A 22,966-nucleotide genomic window follows, 5' to 3' on the forward strand; every position below is an offset into this window, starting at 1 on the left:
AGGATCATGCTTCTTATACTGAAAACTGTTATTTGTTACGCAGAGCATCACACGATCATGAAAAAGTGCTTTTGCATGAAAAAGCGGTTGATTAGTCAAAAGCATGTTTTGTGCACATTCCAATCACAGGATCATGCTTCTTATACTGAAAACTGTTATTTGTTACACAGAGCATCACAGGATCATGAAAAAGTGTCTTTAGCAAAAAAAACCTCTTGATTAGTCAAAAGCTTGTTTTGTGCACATTCCAATCACAGGATCATGCTTCTTATACGGAAAACTGTTATTTGTTACACAGAGCATCACAGGATCATGAAAAAGTGTCTATTGCATGAAAAAGCTGTTGATTAGTCAAAAGCATGTTTTGTGCACATATAACTCACAGGATCATGCTTCTTATACTGAAAACTGTTATTTGTTACACAGATTATCACAGGATCATGAAAAAGTGTCTATTGCAAAAACAAACGGTTGATTAGTCAAAAGCTTGTTTTGTGCACATATAACTCACAGGATCATGCTTCCAATACTGAAAACTGTTATTTTTTTGCACAGAGCATCACAGGATCATGAAAAAAGTGTCTTTTGCAACAACAAACGGTTGATTAGTCAAAAGCTTGTTTAGTGCACATATAACTCACAGGATCATGCTTCTTATACTGAAAACTGTAATTTGTTACACAGAGCATCACAGGATCATGAGAAAGTGGCTTTTGCATGAAAAAGCGGTTGATTAGTCAAAAGCATGTTTTGTGCACATTTGACTCACAGGATCATGCTTCTTATACTGAAAACTGTTATTTGTTACACAGAGCATCACAGGATCATGAAAAGTGTCTTTAGCAAAAAAAACCTCTTGATTAGTCAAAAGCTTGTTTTGTGCACATTCCAATCACAGGATCATGCTTCTTATACGGAAAACTGTTATTTGTTACACAGAGCATCACAGGATCATGAAAAAGTGTCTATTGCATGAAAAAGCTGTTGATTAGTCAAAAGCATGTTTTGTGCACATATAACTCACAGGATCATGCTTCTTATACTGAAAACTGTTATTTGTTACACAGATTATCACAGGATCATGAAAAAGTGTCTATTGCAAAAACAAACGGTTGATTAGTCAAAAGCTTGTTTTGTGCACATATAACTCACAGGATCATGCTTCCAATACTGAAAACTGTTATTTTTTTGCACAGAGCATCACAGGATCATGAAAAAAGTGTCTTTTGCAACAACAAACGGTTGATTAGTCAAAAGCTTGTTTTGTGCACATATAACTCACAGGATCATGCTTCTTATACTGAAAACTGTAATTTGTTACACAGAGCATCACAGGATCATTAAAAAGTGGCTTTTGCATGAAAAAGCTGTTGATTAGTCAAAAGCATGTTTTGTGAACATATAACTCACAGGATCATGCTTCTTATACTGAAAACTGTTATTTGTTGCACAGAGCATCACAGGATCATGAAAAAAGTGTCTTTTGCAACAACAAACGGTTGATTAGTCAAAAGCTTGTTTTGTGCATATATAACTCACAGGATCATGCTTCTTATACTGAAAACTGTAATTTGTTACACAGAGCATCACAGGATCATTAAAAAGTGGCTTTTGCATGAAAAAGCGGTTGATTAGACAAAAGCATGTTTTGTGCACATTTGACTCACAGGATCATGCTTCTTATACTGAAAACTGTTATTTGTTACACAGAGCATCACAGGATCATGAAAAAGTGTCTTTAGCAAAAAAAAACCTGTGGTTAGTCAAAAGCTTGTATTGTGCACATTCCAATCACAGGATCATGCTTCTTATACTGAAAACTGTTATTTGTTACGCAGAGCATCACACGATCATGAAAAAGTGGCTTTTGCATGAAAAAGCGGTTGATTAGTCAAAAGCATGTTTTGTGCACATTCCAATCACAGGATCATGCTTCTTATACTGAAAACTGTTATTTGTTACACAGAGCATCACAGGATCATGAAAAAGTGTCTTTTGCAACAACAAACGGTTGATTAGGCAAAAGCTTGTTTTGTGCACATATAACTCACAGGATCATGCTTCTTATACTGAAAACTGTTATTTGTTACACAGAGCATCACAGGATCATGAAAAAGTGTCTTTAGCAAAAAAAACCTCTTGATTAGTCAAAAGCTTGTTTTGTGCACATTCCAATCACAGGATCATGCTTCTTATCCTGAAAACTGTTATTTGTTACACAGATTATCACAGGATCATGAAAAAGTGTCTATTGCAAAAACAAACGGTTGATTAGTCAAAAGCTTGTTTTGTGCACATATAACTCACAGGATCATGCTTCAATACTGAAAACTGTAATTTGTTACACAGAGCATCACAGGATCATGAAAAAGTGGCTTTTGCATGAAAAAGCGGTTGATTAGACAAAAGCATGTTTTGTGCACATTTGACTCACAGGATCATGCTTCTTATACTGAAAACTGTTATTTGTTACACAGAGCATCACAGGATCATGAAAAAGTGTCTTTAGCAAAAAAAACCTCTTGATTAGTCAAAAGCTTGTTTTGTGCACATTCCAATCACAGGATCATGCTTCTTATACTGAAAACTGTTATTTGTTACACAGAGCATCACAGGATCATGAAAAAGTGTCTTTAGCAAAAAAAAACCTGTGGTTAGTCAAAAGCTTGTATTGTGCACATTCCAATCACAGGATCATGCTTCTTATACTGAAAACTGTTATTTGTTACGCAGAGCATCACAGGATCATGAAAAAGTGTCTATTGCATAAAAAAGCTGTTGATTAGTCAAAAGCATGTTTTGTGCACATATAACTCACAGGATCATGCTTCTTATACTGAAAACTGTTATTTGTTACACAGATTATCACAGGATCATGAAAAAGTGTCTATTGCAAAACAAACGGTTGATTAGTCAAAAGCTTGTTTTGTGCACATTCCAATCACAGGATCATGCTTCTTATACTGAAAACTGTTATTTGTTACACAGAGCATCACAGGATCATGAAAAAGTGTCTTTAGCAAAAAAAACTCTTGATTAGTCAAAAGCTTGTTTTGTGCACATTCCAATCACAGGATCATGCTTCTTATACTGAAAACTGTTATTTGTTACACAGAGCATCACAGGATCATGAAAAAGTGTCTTTAGCAAAAAAAAACTGTTGATTAGTCAAAAGCTTGTTTTGTGCACATTCCAATCACAGGATCATGCTTCTTATACTGAAAACTGTTATTTGTTACACAGAGCATCACAGGATCATGAAAAAGTGTCTTTTGCATGAAAAAGCTGTTGATTAGTCAAAAGCATGTTTTGTGCACATTTAACTCACAGGATCATGCTTCTTATACTGAAAACTGTTATTTGTTACACAGAGCATCACAGGATCATGAAAAAGTGTCTTTTGCAAGAAAAACGCGTTGATTAGTCAAAAGCTTGTTTTGTGCACATTCACTCACAGGATCATGCTTCTTATACTGAAAACTGTTATTTGTTACACAGAGCATCACAGGATCATGAAAAAGTGTCTTTAGCAAAAAAAAACTCTTGATTAGTCAAAAGCTTGTTTTGTGCACATTCCAATCACAGGATCATGCTTCTTATACTGAAAACTGTTATTTGTTACACAGAGCATCACAGGATCATGAAAAAGTGTCTTTAGCAAAAACAAACGGTTGATTAGTCAAAAGCTTGTTTTGTGCACATTCCAATCACAGGATCATGCTTCTTATACTGAAAACTGTTATTTGTTACACAGAGCATCACAGGATCATGAAAAAGTGTCTTTAGCAAAAACAAACCTCTTGATTAGTCAAAAGCTTGTTTTGTGCACATATAACTCACAGGATCATGCTTCTTATACTGAAAACTGTTATTTGTTACACAGAGCATCACAGGATCATGAAAAAGTGTCTTTAGCAAAAAAAAACTCTTGATTAGTCAAAAGCTTGTTTTGTGCACATTCCAATCACAGGATCATGCTTCTTATACTGAAAACTGTTATTTGTTACACAGAGCATCACAGGATCATGAAAAAGTGTCTTTAGCAAAAAAAAACTCTTGATTAGTCAAAAGCTTGTTTTGTGCACATTCCAATCACAGGATCATGCTTCTTATACTGAAAACTGTTATTTGTTACACAGAGCATCACAGGATCATGAAAAAGTGTCTTTTGCAAAAACAAACGGTTGATTAGTCAAAAGCTTGTTTTGTGCACATATAACTCACAGGATCATGCTTCTTATACTGAAAACTGTTATTTGTTACACAGAGCATCACAGGATCATGAAAAAGTGTCTTTAGCAAAAAAAACCTCTTGATTAGTCAAAAGCTTGTTTTGTGCACATTCCAATCACAGGATCATGCTTCTTATACTGAAAACTGTTATTTGTTACACAGAGCATCACAGGATCATGAAAAAGTGTCTTTTGCAAAAAAAACTGTTGATTAGTCAAAAGCTTGTTTTGTGCACATTCACTCACAGGATCATGCTTCTTATACTGAAAACTGTTATTTGTTACGCAGAGCATCACACGATCATGAAAAAGTGGCTTTTGCATGAAAAAGCGGTTGATTAGTCAAAAGCATGTTTTGTGCACATTCCAATCACAGGATCATGCTTCTTATACTGAAAACTGTTATTTGTTACACAGAGCATCACAGGATCATGAAAAAGTGTCTTTAGCAAAAAAAACCTCTTGATTAGTCAAAAGCTTGTTTTGTGCACATTCCAATCACAGGATCATGCTTCTTATACTGAAAACTGTTATTTGTTACACAGAGCATCACAGGATCATGAAAAAGTGTCTTTTGCAACAACAAACGGTTGATTAGGCAAAAGCTTGTTTTGTGCACATATATCTCACAGGATCATGCTTCTTATACTGAAAACTGTTATTTGTTACACAGAGCATCACAGGATCATGAAAAAGTGTCTTTTGCAACAACAAACGGTTGATTAGGCAAAAGCTTGTTTTGTGCACATATAACTCACAGGATCATGCTTCTTATACTGAAAACTGTTATTTGTTACACAGAGCATCACAGGATCATGAAAAAGTGTCTTTAGCAAAAAAAAACCTCTTGATTAGTCAAAAGCTTGTTTTGTGCACATTCCAATCACAGGATCATGCTTCTTATACTGAAAACTGTTATTTGTTACATAGAGCATCACAGGATCATGAAAAAGTGTTTCTAGCAAAAACAAACGGTTGATTAGTCAAAAGCTTGTTTTGTGCACATTCCAATCACAGGATCATGCTTCTTATACTGAAAACTGTTATTTGTTACACAGAGCATCACAGGATCATGAAAAAGTGTCTTTAGCAAAAACAACCTCTTGATTAGTCAAAAGCTTGTTTTGTGCACATATAACTCACAGGATCATGCTTCTTATACTGAAAACTGTAATTTGTTACACAGAGCATCACAGGATCATGAAAAAGTGTCTTTAGCAAAAAAAACCTCTTGATTAGTCAAAAGCTTGTTTTGTGCACATTCCAATCACAGGATCATGCTTCTTATACTGAAAACTGTTATTTGTTACACAGAGCATCACAGGATCATGAAAAAGTGTCTTTAGCAAAAAAAAACCTCTTGATTAGTCAAAAGCTTGTTTTGTAAACATTCCAATCACAGGATCATGCTTCTTATACTGAAAACTGTTATTTGTTACACAGATTATCACAGGATCATGAAAAAGTGTCTATTGCAAAAACAAACGGTTGATTAGTCAAAAGCTTGTTTTGTGCACATATAACTCACAGGATCATGCTTCAATACTGAAAACTGTTATTTGTTGCACAGAGCATCACAGGATCATAAAAAAGTGTCTTTTGCAACAACAAACGGTTGATTAGTCAAAAGCTTGTTTTGTGCATATATAACTCACAGGATCATGCTTCTTATACTGAAAACTGTTATTTGTTACACAGAGCATCACAGGATCATGAAAAAGTGTCTTTAGCAAAAAAAACCTCTTGATTAGTCAAAAGCTTGTTTTGTGCACATTCCAATCACAGGATCATGCTTCTTATACTGAAAACTGTTATTTGTTACACAGAGCATCACAGGATCATGAAAAAGTGTCTTTAGCAAAAAAAAACCTGTGGTTAGTCAAAAGCTTGTTTTGTGCACATTCCAATCACAGGATCATGCTTCTTATACTGAAAACTGTTATTTGTTACGCTGAGCATCACACGATCATGAAAAAGTGGCTTTTGCATGAAAAAGCGGTTGATTAGTCAAAAGCATGTTTTGTGCACATTCCAATCACAGGATCATGCTTCTTATACTGAAAACTGTTATTTGTTACACAGAGCATCACAGGATCATGAAAAAGTGTCTTTAGCAAAAAAAACCTCTTGATTAGTCAAAAGCTTGTTTTGTGCACATTCCAATCACAGGATCATGCTTCTTATACTGAAAACTGTTATTTGTTACACAGAGAATCACAGGATCATGAAAAAGTGTCTTTTGCAACAACAAACGGTTGATTAGGCAAAAGCTTGTTTTGTGCACATATAACTCACAGGATCATGCTTCTTATACTGAAAACTGTTATTTGTTACACAGAGCATCACAGGATCATGAAAAAGTGTTTTTAGCAAAAAAAACCTCTTGATTAGTCAAAAGCTTGTTTTGTGCACATTCCAATCACAAGATCATGCTTCTTATACTGAAAACTGTTATTTGTTACACAGAGCATCACAGGATCATGAAAAAGTGTCTTTTGCAACAACAAACGGTTGATTAGGCAAAAGCTTGTTTTGTGCACATATAACTCACAGGATCATGCTTCTTATACTGAAAACTGTTATTTGTTACACAGAGCATCACAGGATCATGAAAAAGTGTTTTTAGCAAAAACAACCTCTTGATTAGTCAAAAGCTTGTTTTGTGCACATTCCAATCACAGGATCATGCTTCTTATACTGAAAACTGTTATTTGTTACACAGAGCATCACAGGATCATGAAAAAGTGTCTTTTGCAACAACAAACGGTTGATTAGGCAAAAGCTTGTTTTGTGCACATATAACTCACAGGATCATGCTTCTTATACTGAAAACTGTTATTTGTTACACAGAGCATCACAGGATCATGAAAAAGTGTCTTTTGCAACAACAAACGGTTGATTAGGCAAAAGCTTGTTTTGTGCACATATAACTCACAGGATCATGCTTCTTATACTGAAAACTGTTATTTGTTACACAGAGCATCACAGGATCATGAAAAAGTGTTTTTAGCAAAAACAACCTCTTGATTAGTCAAAAGCTTGTTTTGTGCACATTCCAATCACAGGATCATGCTTCTTATACTGAAAACTGTTATTTGTTACACAGAGCATCACAGGATCATGAAAAAGTGTCTTTTGCAACAACAAACGGTTGATTAGGCAAAAGCTTGTTTTGTGCACATATAACTCAGAGGATCATGCTTCTTATACTGAAAACTGTTATTTGTTACACAGAGCATCACAGGATCATGAAAAAGTGTCTTTTGCAACAACAAACGGTTGATTAGGCAAAAGCTTGTTTTGTGCACATATAACTCACAGGATCATGCTTCTTATACTGAAAACTGTTATTTGTTACACAGAGCATCACAGGATCATGAAAAAGTGTCTTTAGCAAAAAAAACCTCTTGATTAGTCAAAAGCTTGTTTTGTGCACATTCCAATCACAGGATCATGCTTCTTATACTGAAAACTGTTATTTGTTACACAGAGCATCACAGGATCATGAAAAAGTGTTTCTAGCAAAAACAAACGGTTGATTAGTCAAAAGCTTGTTTTGTGCACATTCCAATCACAGGATCATGCTTCTTATACTGAAAACTGTTATTTGTTACACAGAGCATCACAGGATCATGAAAAAGTGTCTTTAGCAAAAACAACCTCTTGATTAGTCAAAAGCTTGTTTTGTGCACATATAACTCACAGGATCATGCTTCTTATACTGAAAACTGTAATTTGTTACACAGAGCATCACAGGATCATGAAAAAGTGTCTTTAGCAAAAAAAACCTCTTGATTAGTCAAAAGCTTGTTTTGTGCACATTCCAATCACAGGATCATGCTTCTTATACTGAAAACTGTTATTTGTTACACAGAGCATCACAGGATCATGAAAAAGTGTCTTTAGCAAAAAAAACCTCTTGATTAGTCAAAAGCTTGTTTTGTGCACATTCCAATCACAGGATCATGCTTCTTATACTGAAAACTGTTATTTGTTACACAGATTATCACAGGATCATGAAAAAGTGTCTATTGCAAAAACAAACGGTTGATTAGTCAAAAGCTTGTTTTGTGCACATATAACTCACAGGATCATGCTTCCAATACTGAAAACTGTTATTTGTTGCACAGAGCATCACAGGATCATAAAAAAGTGTCTTTTGCAACAACAAACGGTTGATTAGTCAAAAGCTTGTTTTGTGCATATATAACTCACAGGATCATGCTTCTTATACTGAAAACTGTTATTTGTTACACAGAGCATCACAGGATCATGAAAAAGTGTCTTTAGCAAAAAAAAACTCTTGATTAGTCAAAAGCTTGTTTTGTGCACATTCCAATCACAGGATCATGCTTCTTATACTGAAAACTGTTATTTGTTACACAGAGCATCACAGGATCATGAAAAAGTGTCTTTAGCAAAAAAAAACCTGTGGTTAGTCAAAAGCTTGTTTTGTGCACATTCCAATCACAGGATCATGCTTCTTATACTGAAAACTGTTATTTGTTACGCTGAGCATCACACGATCATGAAAAAGTGGCTTTTGCATGAAAAAGCGGTTGATTAGTCAAAAGCATGTTTCGTGCACATTCCAATCACAGGATCATGCTTCTTATACTGAGAACTGTTATTTGTTACACAGAGCATCACAGGATCATGAAAAAGTGTCTTTAGCAAAAAAAACCTCTTGATTAGTCAAAAGCTTGTTTTGTGCACATTCCAATCACAGGATCATGCTTCTTATACTGAAAACTGTTATTTGTTACACAGAGAATCACAGGATCATGAAAAAGTGTCTTTTGCAACAACAAACGGTTGATTAGGCAAAAGCTTGTTTTGTGCACATATAACTCACAGGATCATGCTTCTTATACTGAAAACTGTTATTTGTTACACAGAGCATCACAGGATCATGAAAAAGTGTTTTTAGCAAAAAAAACCTCTTGATTAGTCAAAAGCTTGTTTTGTGCACATTCCAATCACAAGATCATGCTTCTTATACTGAAAACTGTTATTTGTTACACAGAGCATCACAGGATCATGAAAAAGTGTCTTTTGCAACAACAAACGGTTGATTAGGCAAAAGCTTGTTTTGTGCACATATAACTCACAGGATCATGCTTCTTATACTGAAAACTGTTATTTGTTACACAGAGCATCACAGGATCATGAAAAAGTGTTTTTAGCAAAAAAAACCTCTTGATTAGTCAAAAGCTTGTTTTATGCACATTCCAATCACAAGATCATGCTTCTTATACTGAAAACTGTTATTTGTTACACAGAGCATCACAGGATCATGAAAAAGTGGCTTTTGCATGAAAAAGCTGTTGATTAGTCAAAAGCATGTTTTGTGAACATATAACTCACAGGATCATGCTTCTTATACTGAAAACTGTTATTTGTTACACAGAGCATCACAGGATCATGAAAAAGTGGCTTTTGCATGAAAAAGCGGTTGATTAGTCAAAAGCATGTTTTGTGCACATTTGACTCACAGGATCATGCTTCATATACTGAAAACTGTTATTTGTTACACAGAGCATCACAGGATCATGAAAAAGTGTCTTTAGCAAAAAAAACCTCTTGATTTGTCAAAAGCTTGTTTTGTGCACATTCCAATCACAGGATCATGCTTCTTATACTGAAAACTGTTATTTGTTACACAGAGCATCACAGGATCATGAAAAAGTGTTTCTAGCAAAAACAAACGGTTGATTAGTCAAAAGCTTGTTTTGTGCACATTCCAATCACAGGATCATGCTTCTTATACTGAAAACTGTTATTTGTTACACAGAGCATCACAGGATCATGAAAAAGTGTTTCTAGCAAAAACAAACGGTTGATTAGTCAAAAGCTTATATTGTGCACATTCCAATCACAGGATCATGCTTCTTATACTGAAAACTGTTATTTGTTACACAGAGCATCACAGGATCATGAAAAAGTGTTTCTAGCAAAAACAAACGGTTGATTAGTCAAAAGCTTGTTTTGTGCACATTCCAATCACAGGATCATGCTTCTTATACTGAAAACTGTTATTTGTTACACAGATTATCACAGGATCATGAAAAAGTGTTTTTAGCAAAAAAAAACTCTTGATTAGTCAAAAGTTTGTTTTGTGCACATTCCAATCACAGGATCATGTTTCTTATACTGAAAACTGTTATTTGTTACACAGAGCATCACAGGATCATGAAAAAGTGTTTCTAGCAAAAACAAACGGTTGATTAGTCAAAAGCTTGTTTTGTGCACATTCCAATCACAGGATCATGCTTCTTATACTGAAAACTGTTATTTGTTACACAGAGCATCACAGGATCATGAAAAAGTGGCTTTTGCATGAAAAAGCTGTTGATTAGTCAAAAGCATGTTTTGTGAACATATAACTCACAGGATCATGCTTCTTATACTGAAAACTGTTATTTGTTACACAGAGCATCACAGGATCATGAAAAAGTGGCTTTTGCATGAAAAAGCGGTTGATTAGTCAAAAGCATGTTTTGTGCACATTTGACTCACAGGATCATGCTTCATATACTGAAAACTGTTATTTGTTACACAGAGCATCACAGGATCATGAAAAAGTGTCTTTAGCAAAAAAAACCTCTTGATTAGTCAAAAGCTTGTTTTGTGCACATTCCAATCACAGGATCATGCTTCTTATACTGAAAACTGTTATTTGTTACACAGAGCATCACAGGATCATGAAAAAGTGTCTTTAGCAAAAAAAACCTCTTGATTAGTCAAAAGCTTGTTTTGTGCACATTCCAATCACAAGATCATGCTTCTTATACTGAAAACTGTTATTTGTTACACAGAGCATCACAGGATCATGAAAAAGTGGCTTTTGCATGAAAAAGCTGTTGATTAGTCAAAAGAATGTTTTGTGAACATATAACTCACAGGATCATGCTTCTTATACTGAAAACTGTTATTTGTTACACAGAGCATCACAGGATCATGAAAAAGTGTCTTTAGCAAAAAAAACCTCTTGATTAGTCAAAAGCTTGTTTTGTGCACATTCCAATCACAAGATCATGCTTCTTATACTGAAAACTGTTATTTGTTACACAGAGCATCACAGGATCATGAAAAAGTGGCATTTGCATGAAAAGCGGTTGATTAGTCAAAAGCATGTTTTGTGCACATTTGACTCACAGGATCATGCTTCATATACTGAAAACTGTTATTTGTTACACAGAGCATCACAGGATCATGAAAAAGTGTCTTTAGCAAAAAAAACCTCTTGATTAGTCAAAAGCTTGTTTTGTGCACATTCCAATCACAGGATCATGCTTCTTATACTGAAAACTGTTATTTGTTACACAGAGCATCACAGGATCATGAAAAAGTGTCTTTAGCAAAAAAAACCTCTTGATTAGTCAAAAGCTTGTTTTGTGCACATTCCAATCACAGGATCATGCTTCTTATACTGAAAACTGTTATTTGTTACACAGATTATCACAGGATCATGAAAAAGTGTCTTTAGCAAAAAAAACCTCTTGATTAGTCAAAAGCTTGTTTTGTGCACATTCCAATCACAAGATCATGCTTCTTATACTGATAACTGTTATTTGTTACACAGAGCATCACAGGATCATGAAAAAGTGTCTTTAGCAAAAAAAACCTCTTGATTAGTCAAAAGCTTGTTTTGTGCACATTCCAATCACAGGATCATGCTTCTTATACTGAAAACTGTTATTTGTTGCACAGAGCATCACAGGATCATGAAAAAGTGTCTTTTGCAACAACAATCGGTTGATTAGTCAAAAGCTTGTTTTGTGCACATATAACTCACAGGATCATGCTTCTTATACTGAAAACTGTTATTTGTTGCACAGAGTACCACAGGATCATGAAAAAGTGTCTATTGCAAAAACAAACGGTTGATTAGTCAAAAGCTTGTTTTGTGCACATTCCAATAACAGGATCATGCTTCTTATACTGAAAACTTTTATTTGTTACACAGAGCATCACAGGATCATGAAAAAGTGTCTTTAGCAAAAAAAAACTCTTGATTAGTCAAAAGCTTGTTTTGTGCACATTCCAATCACAGGATCATGCTTCTTATACGGAAAACTGTTATTTGTTACACAGAGCATCACAGGATCATGAAAAAGTGTCTATTGCATGAAAAAGCTGTTGATTAGTCAAAAGCATGTTTTGTGCACATATAACTCACAGGATCATGCTTCTTATACTGAAAACTGTTATTTGTTACACAGATTATCACAGGATCATGAAAAAGTGTCTATTGCAAAAACAAACGGTTGATTAGTCAAAAGCTTGTTTTGTGCACATATAACTCACAGGATCATGCTTCCAATACTGAAAACTGTTATTTGTTGCACAGAGCATCACAGGATCATGAAAAAAGTGTCTTTTGCAACAACAAACGGTTGATTAGTCAAAAGCTTGTTTTGTGCACATATAACTCACAGGATCATGCTTCTTATACTGAAAACTGTAATTTGTTACACAGAGCATCACAGGATCATTAAAAAGTGGCTTTTGCATGAAAAAGCTGTTGATTAGTCAAAAGCATGTTTTGTGAACATATAACTCACAGGATCATGCTTCTTATACTGAAAACTGTTATTTGTTACACAGAGCACCACAGGATCATGAAAAAGTGGCTTTTGCATGAAAAAGCGGTTGATTAGTCAAAAGCATGTTTTATGCACATTTGAGTCACAGGATCATGCTTCTTATACTGAAAACTGTTATTTGTTGCACAGAGTACCACAGGATCATGAAAAAGTGTCTATTGCAAAAACAAACGGTTGATTAGTCAAAAGCTTGTTTTGTGCACATTCCAATAACAGGATCATGCTTCTTATACTGAAAACTGTTATTTGTTACACAGAGCATCACAGGATCATGAGAAAGTGGCTTTTGCATGAAAAAGCGGTTGATTAGTCAAAAGCATGTTTTGTGCACATTTGACTCACAGGATCATGCTTCTTATACTGAAAACTGTTATTTGTTACACAGAGCATCACAGGATCATGAAAAAGTGTCTTTAGCAAAAAAAACCTCTTGATTAGTCAAAAGCTTGTTTTGTGCACATTCCAATCACAGGATCATGCTTCTTATACGGAAAACTGTTATTTGTTACACAGAGCATCACAGGATCATGAAAAAGTGTCTATTGCATGAAAAAGCTGTTGATTAGTCAAAAGCATGTTTTGTGCACATATAACTCACAGGATCATGCTTCTTATACTGAAAACTGTTATTTGTTACACAGATTATCACAGGATCATGAAAAAGTGTCTATTGCAAAAACAAACGGTTGATTAGTCAAAAGCTTGTTTTGTGCACATATAACTCACAGGATCATGCTTCCAATACTGAAAACTGTTATTTTTTTGCACAGAGCATCACAGGATCATGAAAAAAGTGTCTTTTGCAACAACAAACGGTTGATTAGTCAAAAGCTTGTTTTGTGCACATATAACTCACAGGATCATGCTTCTTATACTGAAAACTGTTATTTGTTACACAGAGCATCACAGGATCATGAAAAAGTGTTTTTAGCAAAAAAAACCTCTTGATTAGTCAAAAGCTTGTTTTGTGCACATTCCAATCACAGGATCATGCTTCTTATACTGAAAACTGTTATTTGTTACACAGATTATCACAGGATCATGAAAAAGTTTCTATTGCAAAAACAAACGGTTGATTAGTCAAAAGCTTGTTTTGTGCACATATAACTCACAGGATCATGCTTCCAATACTGAAAACTGTTATTTGTTGCACAGAGCATCACAGGATCATGAAAAAAGTGTCTTTTGCAACAACAAACGGTTGATTAGTCAAAAGCTTGTTTTGTGCATATATAACTCACAGGATCATGCTTCTTATACTGAAAACTGTAATTTGTTACACAGAGCATCACAGGATCATTAAAAAGTGGCTTTTGCATGAAAAAGCGGTTGATTAGACAAAAGCATGTTTTGTGCACATTTGACTCACAGGATCATGCTTCTTATACTGAAAACTGTTATTTGTTACACAGAGCATCACAGGATCATGAAAAAGTGTCTTTAGCAAAAAAAACCTCTTGATTAGTCAAAAGCTTGTTTTGTGCACATTCCAATCACAGGATCATGCTTCTTATACTGAAAACTGTTATTTGTTACACAGAGCATCACAGGATCATGAAAAAGTGTCTTTAGCAAAAAAAAAACCTGTGGTTAGTCAAAAGCTTGTATTGTGCACATTCCAATCACAGGATCATGCTTCTTATACTGAAAACTGTTATTTGTTACGCAGAGCATCACAGGATCATGAAAAAGTGTCTATTGCATGAAAAAGCTGTTGATTAGTCAAAAGCATGTTTTGTGCACATATAACTCACAGGATCATGCTTCTTATACTGAAAACTGTTATTTGTTACACAGATTATCACAGGATCATGAAAAAGTGTCTATTGCAAAAACAAACGGTTGATTAGTCAAAAGCTTGTTTTGTGCACATTCCAATCACAGGATCATGCTTCTTATACTGAAAACTGTTATTTGTAACACAGAGCATCACAGGATCATGAAAAAGTGTCTTTAGCAAAAAAAACCTCTTGATTAGTCAAAAGCTTGTTTTGTGCACATTCCAATCACAGGATCATGCTTCTTATACTGAAAACTGTTATTTGTTACACAGAGCATCACATGATCATGAAAAAGTGTTTCTAGCAAAAACAAATGGTTGATTAGTCAAAAGCTTGTTTTGTGCACATTCCAATCACAGGATCATGCTTCTTATACTGAAAACTGTTATTTGTTACACAGAGCATCACAGGATCATGAAAAAGTGTTTCTAGCAAAAACAAACGGTTGATTAGTCAAAAGCTTATATTGTGCACATTCCAATCACAGGATCATGCTTCTTATACTGAAAACTGTTATTTGTTACACAGAGCATCACAGGATCATGAAAAAGTGTTTCTAGCAAAAACAAACGGTTGATTAGTCAAAAGCTTGTTTTGTGCACATTAAAAATCACAGGATCATGCTTCTTATACTGAAAACTGTTATTTGTTACACAGATTATCACAGGATCATGAAAAAGTGTTTTTAGCAAAAAAAACCTCTTGATTAGTCAAAAGTTTGTTTTGTGCACATTCCAATCACAGGATCATGCTTCTTATACTGAAAACTGTTATTTGTTACACAGAGCATCACAGGATCATGAAAAAGTGTTTCTAGCAAAAACAAACGGTTGATTAGTCAAAAGCTTGTTTTGTGCACATTCCAATCACAGGATCATGCTTCTTATACTGAAAACTGTTATTTGTTACACAGAGCATCACAGGATCATGAAAAAGTGGCTTTTGCATGAAAAAGCTGTTGATTAGTCAAAAGCATGTTTTGTGAACATATAACTCACAGGATCATGCTTCTTATACTGAAAACTGTTATTTGTTACACAGAGCATCACAGGATCATGAAAAAGTGGCTTTTGCATGAAAAAGCGGTTGATTAGTCAAAAGCATGTTTTGTGCACATTTGACTCACAGGATCATGCTTCATATACTGAAAACTGTTATTTGTTACACAGAGCATCACAGGATCATGAAAAAGTGGCTTTTGCATGAAAAAGCGGTTGATTAGTCAAAAGCATGTTTTGTGCACATTTGAATCACAGGATCATGCTTCTTATACTGAAAACTGTTATTTGTTACACAGAGCATCACAGGATCATGAAAAAGTGGCTTTTGCATGAAAAAACGGTTGATTACTCAAAACCATGTTTCGTGCACATTCGACTCACAGGATCATGCTTCTTATACTGAAAACTGTTATATGTTACAAAGAGCATCACAGGATCATGAAAAAAGTGTATTTTGCAACAACAAACGGTTGATTAGTCAAAAGCTTGTTTTGTGCACATATAACTCAGAGGATCATGCTTCTTATACTGAAAACTGTTATTTGTTACACAGAGCATCACAGGATCATGTAAAAGTGTCTTTAGCAAAAAAAACCTCTTGATAGTCAAAAGCTTGTTTTGTGCACATTTGACTCACAGGATCATGCTTCTTATACTTAAAACTGTTATTTGTTACACAGAGCATCACAGGATCATGAAAAAGTGTCTTTAGCAACAAAAAAAAACTTGATTAGTCAAAAGCTTGTTTTGTGCACATTCCAATCACAGGATCATGCTTCTTATACTGAAAACTGTTATTTGTTACACAGAGCATCACAGGATCATGAAAAAAGTGTCTTTTGCAACAAGAAACGGTTGATTAGTCAAAAGCTTGTTTTGTGCACATTTGACTCACAGGATCATGCTTCTTATACTGAAAACTGTTATTTGTTACACAGAGCATCACAGGATCATGAGAAAGTGGCTTTTGCATGAAAAAGCGGTTGATTAGTCAAAAGCATGTTTTGTGCACATTTGACTCAAAGGATCATGCTTCTTATACTGAAAACTGTTATTTGTTACACAGAGCATCACAGGATCATGAAAAAGTGTCTTTAGCAAAAAAAAACTCTTGATTAGTCAAAAGCTTGTTTTGTGCACATTCCAATCACAGGATCATGCTTCTTATACTGAAAACTGTTATTTGTTACACAGAGCATCACAGGATCATGAAAAAAGTGTCTTTTGCAACAACAAACGGTTGATTAGTCAAAAGCTTGTTTTGTGCACATTCCAATCACAGGATCATGCTTCTTATACTAAAAACTGTTATTTGTTACACAGAGCATCACAGGATCACGAAAAAGTGGCTTTTGCATGAAAAAACGGTTGATTAGTAAAATGCTTATTTCGTGCACTTTCAGAAGCATGCTTCTTGCAATTGAAACTGCTTTTTGTCACACAGAGCATCACAGGATCATGAAAAGGTGTCTATTGCAAGAAAAGACTGTTGATTAGTCAAAAGCTTGTTTTGTGCACTTTCAGAAGCATGCTTCTTGCACTGAAAACTACGTTTTGTAACACCGAGCATGAGAGGAGCATGAAAATATGTCTCTTGCAAAAAAAAACAGTTTATTAGTCAAAAGCTTGTTTTGTGCACTATCAACTTTCAGAAACATGCTTCTTGGACTGAAAACGTCTTGGTTACGTATGTAACCTCAGTTCCCTGATGGAGGGAACGAGACATTGTGTCGAGAACGACAGATGGGGTTCGCTCTTGAGAACCAATCAACTCTGACTACTATAGAAATGGCCAATGAAATTTGTGGAATGATATTTGCATGCCGGTCTCCGCCCCTGGATGTCCGGTATAAAAGGAAGCTGGCGTGAAGCATTCATTTACCTCTTGTTCTGAAAAGCCTGAGAGCCTCTCACGACTGCAGCAGAATACATTACGTGTTTTTGGCATAAGGGACACAACGTCTCGCTACCTCCATAAGGGAACTGAGGTAACATATGTAACCAAGACATTCCCTTTCTGTCGGTCTCTCGATGTTGCGTCGAGAACGACAGATGGGGTTGCCTAAGGAAAACGCCACAACGCTGTATGGTGTCACAATCTCTAAGCGAACGGACGGTAACTGGCCTGGGCGTGTCAGCTCGATGCTTTCGCGAAGCTGTAACCTGGTCGGGGGGTTCCAGAGCTTTCTCAGAGAAAGATGGGTACAGACCTGACCGGTAACTTTTCACGGACGGAGTCTTTTGCTCTCTACTGGCGAGAGGCCGTCCGGCTCGGGTTTACATCGGGTAAGAGCAACTTCCTTAATTATGGATGCGCTGCAGAGGCCACCTCCTACCCGTGGGGAGGAATATGGTAGATATAGGTATGGTCTCGTCCTTGGTGGACAACGCATGGAACGTGCGGACTGAGTAGTTAACCGCGAGGTGGAGGTTGACCTGGGGAAGCTCACGGAGGGGGTGTTACAGACGTTCGGTAGTACTAGGTCCGGTTAGATGTGATATTTCATATGGTATCCCGGCCTAAGGGGGAAGGCTGCTCTGCCCAGCCAGCCCCCAGGGTGTGCTTTCTTAGTGATGGATGGAATGCCTGTTCTTAACCAGTATTTGGGAAAGAAGGGAGGTTGGTGAGCCACATGTTTGGGTAAGAAGAGAGAGCAGGTCCTCTCTCAGGGGAATGGTTCAGGGGGAGTCGCTGTCCAGAGCATCAACTCTGAAGCCAAGTGCGGTTAGACCAGTGCGGTGCAACCCATAACACTTGGTGCTCCTCTTCCCTGACCTTGCAAAGTGCCTGTGTAAGGAGGCTCCTGGGGGGGAAGGTGTGCTTCCGCCCGTCCCGTGGTCAGCTGTGCGCAAGGATATCCGTGCCGAGGGCTCTGCCTCGGACAGGGAATACCAAAGCGGGCAAATGGTGGTGTTGCGGGAGGCGAACAGGTTTACCTGGGCCTACCCGAACAGCATCCAAATGAGCTGGACTGCGCGGGAGTAGAGTCGCCACTCTCCACGAGGCGTGTACTGACGAGAAAGCACATTGGCTGTCCAGTTCAGTTTGCCCGGGGTGTGTGGCCCGCAGGGAACGGGTCCCCTGTTGACTCCACCAGAGGAGGCGTCGAGCAAGTTGTGTTAGCTGCTGTGAGCGAATGCAAGCCTGACGATCTGATGTACGCTACAGCTATAGTGCTGTCCTCGGACCAGCACGTGCTTGTCCCGCACGAGAGGCCGCAGCCTGCTCAGTGCAAGTAGCACAGCCCACAACTCTTGGCAATTGATATGCCAGCACAGTCGGGGGTTCGTCCAATGACCCGCCTGCGTTCCCGTTACACACTGCACCGCACCCCTGCAGGGAGGCGTGCGTCGTCACCACGACTTGCCTCGTAACTTACCCAGAGGGACCTTAGTCCGTCGAAAAGTCATGGAAGACCAGGGGTTATAGTGCGTCAGAAGCAGGGCGTCATCCCCATGCGCCTGCTGCCGGTGTGCCACGCTCTCCTCGGAACTCGACTCTGAAGCCAGTATTGGAGCGGTCTCATGTGCATCAACCCGAGGGGGATTACCCGGCGAGGATGCCATGTGCCCAGGAGCCTCTGAATTGTTTCAGGGGGACCGCTGTCTGCCTGAAATGTTCCAGGCTGTTCAACACCGGCTGGGCGCGTACTGCGGACAGTTGCGCCGCCATGGTGACAGAGTTGAGTTCCATACCGAGAAAGAGGATGCTCTGCACTGGGGAGAGCTTGCCCTTCTCTTGGTTGACCTTGAGTCCTAATCAGTCTAGGTGCCGGAGCACCAGGTCCCTTTGTGAACATAACAGTTCTCGCGAGTGTGCCAAGATAGGCCAGTCGTTGAGATAGTTTAGTACCCGCACACCTTCCTCCCCTCAGGGAGAAAGGGCGGCTTCCACAATCTTTGTGAAGACCCGTGGATACAGGGAGGATCCTTCAGGTCGATTGCGATGAACCAATCCTGACACCTGATGGATGTCAGGACGTGCATCTGCGTGAGCATCTAGAAAGGCAGCTTCTGAAGGTGCTTTTTTCAAGGTACGCAGACCTATGGCACAACCCACCGTCTTGGGAACAATGAAGTGCGGGTTGTGACCCACTGAACATCTTGGTTTTGAGGGACGAACTCAATGCCTGTTTTGCCAGAAGGGTGGTGACATCTACCCGAAATATGTAGGCGTCCCTGCCTCTGACAGAGGGAGAGATGATGCCCCGAAACTTGGGAGAGTCTCTGGCGAACTGGATCGACTAACCAAGACAGACCATCTTATGTTCGCAGAGGTCCCCACATCACTAACGCTGCTAATACAGGCAGACTTCGGGGCCGTAGCCACCGATGTCACGGCCCAGGTAGCAGACGAAATGGTGGCTGGTTCCCGTAGGAAGACAGCCACCCGTGACCGCAACTTCTGAATGACAATCTGCCCGCAGTGCGACGAACGCTGCTTCAGCGTGCTGGACGCCCAGAATCCTAACGCAACGATCGTGTCAATCCCCCTCCTCGATGAGGGTGCCGCACCCAAGAGAACATTGGGACATGCCGCGCTGGAGATTGCTCAGTCCTGAAAAGGAACTTCGTCGAGAGACCGACAGAAAGGGAAATGTAAGCTTCCGCTTGTAATGTAAGACTCCTCACATCATAATCAATTACCGGTTAGCCTATCATCCCTCAGCACGTGGTATAAAAGGATGGTACTCACCCTCTCTTTCGTTCGCAGAAACTAACGCATGAGTGACATAGTGGCCGTCGTAAGTTAAGCAAACCAATCGTGTTGAAAAACCTCTAGTCGATTGCGACTTCACAGATTATGATGACGACCCACCTCCTACTTCCCCCTCAAACGTGCGGCGTAGTTCCCGCATCCAGAACGGGAATTCCCGTGGGCTCAACGGCCAACGGAAAAAATCATTAAAACTTTAGAGCCGCAAGGTATTCCAGTGGATAAAAATATCATGCCGTTGGCTTCTAACGTCTGGGTAAATCCTGCTGTCCATGGACGTTCCGGTAATCTTCACGACTATAGCTCTCATAAACGGGTTCTGCAAATAGTCCAAGGACTGTCCAAAAACGTTAAAAGTCTAGGAAATATGCTAGGGGTCTTTGAGAGAGTTATCGGAAACCCTGCTTCCAGTTCTGCAACAGGTAGGCCTACAACATTTGCTTCATCCCCGGATTTTCCCAACCTACTCGTCTACATCCTCAAACGTCTAAGCGACAGCTCCACCGATGGTGCAGACTTCAACTTTCGTCGAGCAGCTCTGAGCGCTACTCAGTGTAATTTGTCTATGGCAGAGGCTGCCCAATACTTCGGCGGACGATTCGGCCACCGGATGCGGCTTCAGTTTCGCACCAAATATGCTCTAACATCATCGAAGGTAAGGACGTTAATTAAGCTTTCCTACTGACGCGTTTACCTGCGTCTGAACGGCAAATGGTGGACTGTGGTGACGTGGCGGTTTTCCTAAGAACTTTAGATTCGAGGCTACAACCCAATCTATCATTTCTGAGTTTGTAAAGTCTTTTAGAGTTTACAGAGATATACTCTGCCACAACTTCCCTGGGCGCCATGAAGAATTGGACACTTATCTTGCAGTGATGGCGGACTTTTACGGATGCACCATTTTCTATGAATATCATCAGTGCCGGCCCTACCTTATAAGCGATATAGCCAGTTGCATAGGGCCTCCTTGGCCACTAGATGGCCTCTGCCGTGCGTGAAAATTGAATTTACATGCTATTTATGTCAGTGTCAATCATTATGTGCGTTAACTTTAAACTGTGCTAAGATTAAAAATGGAAATTCGGCACTATCAGTCTGGTGCAGAGAAGAGAAAGTGGAAAGATGAGAAAAGAAAGGATCAAGAATAGGGTAAGTGTGCATTCCCTGGATTCGAACCCACGATGTTAGCGTTTCTGGAGCGACGCTCTGACCACTGAGCTACAGGAAAATGTACAGGTTTCTACAATTCAATTCAAGTTTATTTATGTAGCGCTTTTCACAATGTGTATTGTTTCAAAGCAGCTTTACAGGGGAAAACAGGACAAACAGAAAAGGTAAAACACAGCACAGTGCATGGTATTTATACAACGAGTAAGATCATTCTAATAAATAATATCTAATTTATAAATAAATAAATAAATAAATGTAGTTTGTAGTGTGCATTAGATCATGGGGGACCTCATTTTGTAATCAGTTCAGAGCCCCAAAATGCTAGGGACGGCCCTGAATATCATAGATCAAGTTCCACTAAATCTGCTTTATTCGTCTCATTGGTCAACTCATGGCTGGCTTGTCCATCATCGACACAGAGTTACTGGTGCGTTACTTCGGCGGTCAGGAAACTTTGACCTGTGTCGTATGCAGCTCTCACCGACACTCTGCCTCGCTCTGCCCTGAAACTCTCGCGAGTCAAGGTCCTGTTGCTGTCCATGGTGATGACCCTGTAAGCCCAGCCTACGACAATAGTAGGCGGTCAAATCATAACCTTGACAACTCTCGGATTTGTTACAATTCAATGAGTCCGTATGCACGTATTCTAAATGTATATTTTCGCATATTTGTAGTTTCTACAAAGAGCCCCACCCGAAATACGTCTGCCTCATACGGCTACTACTGAAAGGTCATTCTAAAGATTCGCAAAAAAAAAAAAAAATCATGGATTAATGCCTTCCTATTGCTTTTCCCATTCTAAAGGAACTGGTTTACTCACTGCGCAAGGGTTATTCTCCTAGAAGCCGTGTTTAACTGCCTTCTAGGGCTTAATGCATCCAGGTGAATTTACTAACGACTCCTGAAGTTTTGACCCATTTGAGACTTAACCTTTTCAGTTCATGTTCAAGTTCAAGTTCATTTTATTTGTATAGCACATTTACAACAGCCAGCAGGCTGACCAAAGTGCTTTACAGGAGAAAACATACATTCTACAAATACAAAACAGACCATGCACAAATTTAACACAACCCCATTGGCTATATCATTGTTGTCAACAGTTTAAAACAACCTGATTAAAAAAAATAAAACTTTAAAAGGCCAAATCACAGTAGTCAATACACTAAGGAAAATAGATACGTTTTTAGCCGAGACTTAAAAGCAGACAGAGAAGGGGCTGTTCTAATCTCCAGAGGAAGGGCATTCCAGAGTTTAGGCCCTGCCACTGCAAATGCATGTTCACCTCTACGTTTAAGCTTAACTCGCGGGACTACCAACAATGCCTGGTCACAGGATCGTAGGCTTCTGGATGGGATGTATAGCTGAAGAAGTTCAGAGAGGTAGACAGGGGCAATGTTGTGTAGGGATTTATAGACAAGTAAGAGAATTTTAAAGTCTACTCTCTGACAGACCGTCA

The sequence above is a fragment of the Triplophysa dalaica genome, chromosome 5 (assembly GCF_015846415.1).
Source record: "Triplophysa dalaica isolate WHDGS20190420 chromosome 5, ASM1584641v1, whole genome shotgun sequence".
In the NCBI taxonomy this organism is placed as follows: Eukaryota; Metazoa; Chordata; class Actinopteri; order Cypriniformes; family Nemacheilidae; genus Triplophysa; species Triplophysa dalaica.